The sequence below is a fragment of the Dermacentor albipictus genome, chromosome 2, assembly GCF_038994185.2.
Source record: "Dermacentor albipictus isolate Rhodes 1998 colony chromosome 2, USDA_Dalb.pri_finalv2, whole genome shotgun sequence".
Classification (NCBI taxonomy): domain Eukaryota; kingdom Metazoa; phylum Arthropoda; class Arachnida; order Ixodida; family Ixodidae; genus Dermacentor; species Dermacentor albipictus.
In genome coordinates this window covers 91,056,219-91,066,102 of record NC_091822.1, presented here as the reverse complement: position 1 = coordinate 91,066,102, position 9,884 = coordinate 91,056,219, and positions in this window count along the sequence as shown.

Sequence of the window (9,884 nt, the reverse complement as noted above, 5' to 3'; positions counted from 1 at the left end):
CCCAGCGGAATCCTACAGATGCACTCTACACTGCCTAAACTGTGACGGGGAGCACGCCGCACACTCACGGTCCTGCTCATCCTGGAAAACAGAGAAAGAAATGGTGACAAAGTATAAGAGAATCTATCATTCAAGGAAGCATGGAAGTGCGTGTCTTGCTGCCAAAGAACAGCTTTGCTGAAGGGGCGCGACAGAGGGCAGCGTGACGACGGCTTCCGGCAGCTGTCCGGCCCAATTGCAGTGAGCTTGGGCCCAAACGCTGCAGCCAGCGCTGTGCCGCCGTCCCAGAAGGGGTCATCGACGTCAGGGCTGATAGCCTCCAGGGCTTTGTCTCCTGAGACATCTGCCTCAATGGAAACAAACAACTCGGAAGAACGCCCAGCGCCACGGAAGAGGCTATGGACAAAATTTCGAGCAAAGTGTCATCCTCAGGGCTTCAGGGATGGCCGGATTCTCTGAACCGCTCCAAAAAAGAAAAATATCGTGTCAGGGAGCGTCGCATATATAGCCGTTGTGAGGTAATCTTCGTTTCTTAAACATGCAGCACAAACACTTGACATCACGCAGACAGAAATACTACAATAGAATGTTAGAGTAATTCTTCATAACATTGACGGCATTACAGAACTCGTACACAAACATGATCAAATGTTGCTGTGTCTTCAAGAGACACATCCAAAATCTACACATACTTTCTACACCAATACGTCATTTTCCGTAAATACCGAGACGACGCTGTTGCGTCGTCCGGTGGTGTAACAATAGTTCCTGACACGTCTACAGCTTGTCAACATGTGGCCCTTCATTGGCACCTTGAGGCAGTGTCATTTCGCACAATTCTTTTCAGTAAACAGGTAACTGTGTGTTCCCTTTATATACCCCGGAACCATCATTTCTCCAAAAATGGAGTTTTATAAGCCCATTTTTTAGCCTCCCGAGTCTTACATACTCGTTGAACATTTTAACACTCACAACAAGATGTAGGGAGACTCACGATACGACGCGAGAGGTCGATTCATAGAGAAGTTCGTAGTAAACATCGGCGCATGGCTGTTCAATAAAAACGAACCAAGTTATTACAATATGTTGTACAATTCTTATTCCCCTATAGACCTATCGATTGGCTCATCAGCTCTTCTACCTTACATTGAGTGGGGCGTTAATAAATTTCCTTAGCAAGAAACCACTGCCCTGTAATCTTAAGCTTAATCCAATAATATGAATGTACTCCACAAGTGCTTCAGTGGAAGCTAGCATCCGCCGAGATGGCGAAATTTTACTCGTGCTTGCGCGCTACATTGCGCCAATGAAACAAAAACGCGTGCCTGCTGTTTGTATCCGTAGAAAAAGTGGGCCATCGCATGTTTTATGTGACACTTCGTAGCTTTACTATGGATATGTTTATGGTGTTGTCGATTTCATAGGAGTTGCGATAGTGTTCTGTCGAGAATTCAACTCAGCACACAGTCACCTGTGGCACTAGGTTATGCAGGCCGTTACAAAACGAACCAGTGTTTATGAAGTGTTCGGATCCAATTTATTGCCGGAAATCTCGTATAGCGAACTCTACTGCTGCTACGTTGCTACAAACGCGAGAGGAAACAGCACAACTGTTGTTGGTTCATTGACATCTTCAATGGAGGTCGCGACAAAAAGAAGTGCAACATTAAATTTTTCGTACAATTAGGTAAGAAGTGGCTTTTTTTTTGCGCTTCGATATATCACTAGCACCGCCCACAAAAGCACCGAGAAAACTTCAGTACTTTGCCGCGGACAGTAAGGTAATACTTAAAAATTTTACTTGGAATAAACTTGTGTATCGCGACGGAGGCAGCAAAATTAACAGGAATTTAGGTTTATTGAGACCGACGTTGAATTAATATCGACGAGTGCCATAAGTGGACGTTATGAACTATCATTTCGATTAGTTTGCCAAGCAGCGTCTGTATGTAAAGTTTGGTCTGTTCAGTGCATTGCTTTATTCTCAGCTACTCTTAACACTGCATCTGTTTTGCGGTGGTGTATGTGAAAGAACAACGTTTGTTCCCCCTATTTTCTTCAATCTTAGCAACTTCTCTTTACATCTAAGGGCTTGTTCTACCTACATTTGCACCCCACCATCAGACAGGCCACAACCATTTCCCTTGAGGTGGAAAAGAGTTTGCGTGATGCAGTTAAAACAAAACGACCCAATCTGGGAAACTTAAGTGACTAGCTCGAGCACCACGACAATGCTCCTGCCCACACAACATGCACTAAGCGTGCATCCATAGCGTTCCTTAGAATGTCACCTAGGTGGAAATGTGGCACGGCTGCGTTGTTTTATGCATTTAAATGCGAGCATAAGGGGGCTGCGAATGAAATTCGGTGGCTTGTTAATGGTTCTGCGGATTGGATTTTGTTGTGCCGCTTCTTTTCTTCTCGTTGCTATTTTGGTGCACGCCTCCGGCGCTTGTGTTATCTAGCTTTTTACTGTAATGCCGTTTCTGCGAATCTGCTAAAGTTTGCGTAGTACACTCGACAGAGGATTACGTGTAAGTGAAATGGTCGAATGAAAGACACCGCGACGGCACGAAACCCACCGGCACAATCGCGTTGTGAAGGCAAGCTTTGTCGTTTGGATTCAGTAGCTTACCTGCCTCGCATCGCTGCTGTAAAGGTGTTTGCACAGTCTTTACTTTAACTAGGCTGCAGTGCTCATGGCAAGTAAACAGCCAAATTGGTGCTTTTTGTTCGTGCTTTTAAAACGAAAACTGACTCGCCATTCCGGCCCTGCCAAAGTGGATGTCCTGTGAAGCTGTTGCAAAGCTGTGACTACGATTGGTGAGGCCGGTATGTAGTGCTTTATTGATGGTTCTGATAGTTATATTGAGCTTGTTTTTTTATTGAAACGTATGCTTTTCTTTATGTTGTTTCAGTGATTTCAATGAACGTGTGTACTGTTCGTTTTACTTTGCTGAGTGCTTGTAGCAGCTGCCTTGCGTGAGTATGAGCCCTTGCATTCTTAACGCGACAGCGTTATGGGCCCTATGTCGCAGAAAGTTTGTTAATGGTGTCGTTGGCGTTGCCAATTAGCGAAAATATCCGCATGTTTAGAAAAAATCATTTATCACAGCAAGAGACAATACGAATACGAAGTCACAATCACGGCACAATTCCAGTAGGACGATAATGTATACAAAGTACGAAGCATTGTATACACGGCACGTTTTCGAAGAAGTGACCAAGTCCTCACTCACTAACATAAAACCATATACATCTACGGAAACGCGAAGTTACGTACAAACTAATGTTCACATTATGCAAAATGATATTCAATATGCAGAGCGTGCACAATGCTTATGTACAATGATGATGTACCAGATGCACGTTACATAACTTTATATTGATACTATGAGATGTGTATATGAAGAATGATCATGTATACGATAGCTCGCACACACAGAAATCACGGTCACCTACATTCTATACACATTCAACGAATACTTTGTTGGCCTGTGTACAAGAACCAGGCTGGTCAAAAATTAAGCCATAGGCGTTCATCAGCCCCCGACAGGAAACTGCATGACCGCTGTCGACGGTGCTCCTGTTCCCCAAAGAATAAGTCCTCTCACAGAAACGACAGCAGCTCAGAATAGAGCCTTTCCAGAAGTGCAAACAGAGCGCGGCGACCATGTCCCGCGGCAACTGCCACGCACCAATTACGCGATAGACAAAAAGCTGCTGCAACAATTAAAGGTAGCGCGAAGTGGCCACGTGAGCAGTGACCAGTTTTAATAAAGCGCTTAACTCCAATCCTACAGAAACCAGCATGCAAGGCTCTGCAAAATAAATTCGCAACGACGCATTGCAGCAGCGCATGTTTGTTGGATTCTTGAAGAGGGCTATCGGTACACAGCGACGATGGGACAATGCACCGCCGATGTAGGCTGTCACACGTTCGGAGCACTTGCCACCCTAGACTCCACATGAAATCGCATAGGTGGACATGCATAAATGACGCCGTTATTGCAACCCATGACCCATTATTGCAGCGTGCGCTATGCGTTGGGGGAACTAGAGGAGGCAGTAAAGGGGCTGACATAGTATCCACCACACGGTTTTTAAGAACGTCTACATCAGGACCACGGAGATCCGGACATACCTGTTGTACGCAGCGAAAAAAACGCCTCGGCCGTAGAATAAAATGCAGGTGCGTTTAACACTTGTGGTGCACGTCTTGAGTGCACGCCCGGTAAAATGCAACGAATTTTTTTGCCATGAAAACACCAGGTGAGTTCACCCGCGGGACACTGATGACGCTGCAACAGGCGGAGCAGAAATCGTAGAGGAAACAGCTGGCTGCGGACAGACACGGATGGGAACGCGAAACCACCGCGAGAGCGTTGTTTCTCACGCGCCGCGCGACAAACCAGTTCTGTACTGCCAACCAAGAAGGGACCGCAAGGATCTAGTAACCCGTAATGGTGGCTGTACAACGTGACAAACGTACCATATGCGACCGCAAAATACAGACTGTGCTAAGTGCCTTTTTATAATACAGGCAAATCATACCCTTGATCATCCTGAATATTTTGCCTTACATCTTCAGGAATTGAGAGCCACGCAAAATCTGATTTCCCATCGTAAGGTGTTATCAAGGCCTAATATGCTGATAGAATCGCTCTTTTCAAGACAGAAAAAGGGACTTAGGCGTGTCTGTGGTAGAGTAATGAGCACATAACGGCATTTCGAAAATTTAGTGCAGTACCTCAAATATTTCCTTACTCTAATGCATAAGCTATCTTCATTCCTGAGATACAATTTGATGTCATCGGCAAAGGCTGTCACCTTCACAACACCGTTACCAGGCAGCGGGAGACCTTATTAGCAAAGATATCTCAGTACCGAGCGCAGAAATGAGTCAAGGCTGAGCACAAAGAGTATTGGTGATAGAGGGCACCCTTGACGAAGACCACGAGTAACGGGAAATAGTACGCCTTCATGACCATCAAGAAATAATGTACTTTGGATATTTGTATAGGCAGTTGTATTAAGGTCAACAAAATTTGACGAAAAGCCAAGCGAGGTCAGCACATTAAAATGTAGTTATTTTGAAGGCGATCAAGTGCCTTTTTTTGATCTAGTGAAACTAAGAGACCACGTGCTGACCTGGTCATTACGTGTGGTACGTCATTATACCACCCGTAACGACGCACAGACTATGTATCTCTCTGCCAGGGACCGAGCATGCCTGATTATATCCTGTTAAGTAAGGCATCAGGCTTGCCAAGCTCCGAGTTACAACAGCCGTGAAGGTTCTTTAGTAAATTTTGAGAAGCGTGATTTGCTTCCATTCCTCTGGACAAAGTGATGATGGATCGCGCTTAGGTATCAGCACAATACGACCGTCGTGAACACTAGCCGGGAATTCAAAGTTCTCAAAGCAGCGGCTGATACCAGGCACAAAAGTGGCACCTTTGTCTTCTCAGAATATTAGATAAAACTCACCGGGTAACCCGTCCGGCCCTGGGGCCGAGCCACGATTCATGGAAGATAACGCTGCCTTCACCTCCTCAGCTATCGGTCGTGTACAAAGACGGTCATTGACGTATTGGCCTCGAGCTCCACCACTGGAAAAGCTGGCGCCACCGTCGGCGTGACGTGCTAGGAGGGATCACGTGGACATAGCGGCCGCGTCGGCTGCTTCGGGAGCGCCGAAGCGAGCTGAAAACGAGAGTTTCAATTCCCTCGTACGCTGCGGTCCTCATTTAGTGGCGAAATTTTCCCGCTTCGAGTGTGTCCTTTACAACGCTTAAAAGCACTACAACAGGTAGTGGCTGCCTTTGAAGGCGCGCAACATGGTAGGCTGCTGCTCGGTGCCACAATGCCGGATGTACGCAACAAAGCCCGCAGTCAGCCTTATTCACACGTAGCCGCAGGACAAACTGCGTGAAGTTTGGCTCGCGAAGCGTAAAACCGGCAAACATCGGCTACAACTCGGGTATACAGCAAGCACAGACGCGAGGAAGATTTCTGCTACGGCGCCGGGCCTGCGATGTTCGGAAAACGCGCGCTGAGACGCTCGCCCGAGTCCGCTGCCCGACTAATGCCATGACGGTTTGGTCTATGAACTTGTCGATGCTATAAATACTGGCAAGTTGAGTGGAGTCGAAAGGCAGCGGTAAGAAGCACATTTTAAAAAAGCATGGCATATGGTCATGTTTGTGTTATGAATTAATACATGCACTGGATTACAAAAAAGGAGCAGTGGGAAATTGCCCGCTGAGAACACCGATAAACATACAGTGCGACGCAACTCGAGAAATAATATTGAAAGGTCAAAGAATTTAGAAGAAAAAAAAAGATTGAATCTTCGCGACGGCACATCACAGTCCCCGTAGGCCTCGAAGTCTCTACAATGAAGTTATTTTTGAACAGCTCTGATAACACCCACGCAACAATGGTTGCTTGTATACTGTCAAATGCTCATATTCTGCGGCCTAAAGCTCATGGCACGGTGCGAAAACGAGCGCGCGGAGAAAGCGAAACAGTGCGCGGACAAGCATCCAGATGCGCCGGTCGCTGGGTGCGCCGGTCGCGATCGCTGCATTGAGGCTTCGTTCTATTACGCTCGATTTAGTTATACAAACACTATAAGAACATATTTCACATAGCTTGCTCTCAGCGTTCACCTACCTTTCACGCAAGAAGCCGGTTCGGGAGACTCCATCGCGGCGACCGCGCGCAGTGGCGTTCACTGTACGTATTCGGTAAAGAGATAGCGTCTGTAAACGATTGTGTGCTTTCAGTTTGCCCAAGATTATCATTTAGACAGTAAAAAACTTCTCTCGTTTCGAAAGTACTTACAGAAATGTCCGGGAGAGCTCGCTTGTGGTGTTTTCAGTGAGCGCTGACAGCAAAACCTATGAGAAGCGCACCGCCTGATCCCTCATACTACGCCAGCGAGGCGCTTCCGCTAGATGGCGAATCCGTAACTCCTCGCCGCCAATAGCGGTAGCTGAGGCAGCCCACTAAGCCTTTTTACGTTATCAGATTTGCATAGTCATACGGGCCATGTTTTGCAAATGCGATACAAAGAGCGAATAATCACGTGCGGGAGGTGACAAAACAGGAAATGATCTTGCGGTCGCAGAACCGGATGTATTCGGCTGTCTAAAGAGCGAGCTTCTTTCAAAACGCAGAAGTTAAGGGTGTGTAGACGGATTAGGATTGCATTGCCAAGCAGCAGCTGCCAAAGACGATGCTGCCATTAGGCGTTGGAAACGCCTCCGTAGCTCACGCTGCCATGACCGCATCCGCGGAGTCAGTCGATCGACCCGAAGGGCAATGCGGAGCTTCGCGGCAGTATCCGCCAGTTATTCTAACATACGTCATCTGAGTAGACGTCCTTCAACTGAACAATACAGACGCCACTGCAACTTGAGTGCGCCCCATGAGTCTGTGTCAGATCTAGAAAAAGAGGCGCGCGAGACTCTTGACAAACAAGAGCACGAGCGCGCGTAATGTAGAACGCGGACGCCGAGGTGCCAAGGTTTTACTGATGAGCAAGCAGGGAAACAAACTTCAAGCATAACTGGTCTGTGATCAGAAATATAAACAGGATATGAAGGTAAAGTTATCACATCAGATTATGAGATATACTGAGCTAAATTGCTTGACACATAGGCACGGTCTAACCTGCTTGACAATGCGCCGTATCGCCATGTCCAGACATTCTAAAAACCATGAAAAAGTCGGTGTGTATCCAGGAACGAAGAGTGTTGGCGAGGCGACGCAACTCCCGTGCATTCCAATCAGGGTAACCCCAGTCCGGGCATTGCACATCTGCTAGCGTGTCTGAAACTTAAATAATATCCCCATCAAACACCACATAACGTCCATCCCGTAAATGCACGTCCAGTTCACGAAAAAATAACTGGCCTTTGTGGCCTGCGCGGGTCCATAGAGGCACAATATCCGCCCTGTCCCGTCATACAATATATGATAATCTTGCAGAAAAGATGTGTTGAAAATAATAATACCGTTTCCAGAAGAGCGTGATCTCGCGAAAGAACAAAAACAATCTAGGCCAAAAGTGTGTTTAAAAGCAAGTACATGTCGAATGGTGAAAAAATTTTTTTCTTGCAAACATAGAATGTCAGTGTTTTTAGCATGGCCACGCTGATAATTTTGGCTTTTTAATAGGATTTCGGAACCCCTGTGCGTTTAATAGAATAATATTCAAGATGTAGGTCATATATAGTTATAAAAGTGTTACCGATCTGACCTGTTCGTGTTCAAGTCAGCGTCCCGGGAACAAGTCCAGAGGGCATGTACTACACGCGTTATGGGCGGTGAGCTGCCCCACAAGGCGAGCAATGACCTGCTTTTGGCAAAAAGATGACGAGAGCCTCTTTCCACGACACAGTAATGTTCTCCCTTTGCCAGGCGTTGTTGATGCGGAGGAGGTGCTCCTGGTGATTGTCGGGGAGGTTCCGAATAATCACATATGCAATGCCATCAGGGCCATGTGAGGTGTTGCGGCGAAGTAGTAGACGCGCAAAGCGGAATTTGGACAATGTGAAGGGGAAGCTGGTTCCATCGTCTTCATCCATTTGGGTAGTTGATGGAGCAAGTGAGTGGGGGTGGAAATCCGGATAGAAGGCGTCTTTTATTTTGCGGAGAAACTCAGCAGTGGTGAAGCTGCGTTGCAACTGGTACCTTTCTAGTGTCGGACAGTGCTTAGGTTGACCAACGAGCGGTCGAAATAGTTGCCAGACTCGTGCCCCGTGAAGCTCACTACATCGCATGGGAACTATTGAATTGGCCCAGTGCGATTAGAGAACAGTCGGCTGCTGAATGTTAGCAAAAAGGAGAAAAATATGACGTGGTCAAACCTTTATAATCTGGAATCGAACTACTGCTGAGCAGTTCTAGCGTATGAACTCCAATATCCATGTGGGCAGCTACGTGCTCAACAGTCGGTATATTTATGAGCGATGTATCGACTTGGATTGTAGGTGACCGTCGTAGTAGGCGTGAAGCAATCTGAAGCACCAAGTTCTGTCCGCGTTACACTGGGTGCTACAAAATGGTTGTCACTGCGCAAGGCGAAGGCGCCACGAGTTTTTTGCAGAGCTATTATGTCTGGCATCCCATTTCTGAAGTTCATGCACTGCAGTAAATGTTTCTTCTGGCACAAACCACGGTAGTTCCACTGACATATAGCAATAGGGGGAGAAAGGGTTGGTGTACAACGCTTGGCGCTTTTAGTTGGCACTATATGGGTTATAGGTGGGTGCAGTTGGCCACTTAAGTGGGATTGTTATCTCGTCAGTAGAGTGAAAACGAGCTGAGAGTTGGTTGAGGGCTGCAAGAGTTTATTGAGGGCGCCAGGGTCGACCTGATTGCCTGGTGACTTTTCTCGCTAATCGTGCGGGCTAAGGCATGATCCACTGTTAGACTATGAAGCGAATTCGGGTTTCAAGTTCCCCTGATTCAATGACTCTGTGCAGAGGTCAGCAGGGCAGTCGGAACAGTGGGAGTTTCAGTGGAAGCATCTGTGACAGCAGTTCGATCCCGATTGGGTAGTGGTAGTGTGCCTTGGTGTCGCGGTGGTGTTTATTCAGTCCGCAACAAGGAAAATTGAAGGTCTTGGTTTGAAACGCGGCTGCTGGAAGCTGGTGGTACTTGTGTGGGCGATTATTGCTTTATGCTGACATTGGGTGCAGGAAACTTGATCTTCGGTTTGTGCTGTGCTTTGTTTGGATTCGGCTGTCGGATACAGCTGGCTGTGTGCCTGTGACGGTCACGAAGCAACTTGCGTGCGGTGAAGAGAGTGATGTGAACCGACTGCGTGTCGGAAGGACCATCAAATTTTTAAAGAAAAATGCTTTGCCGGC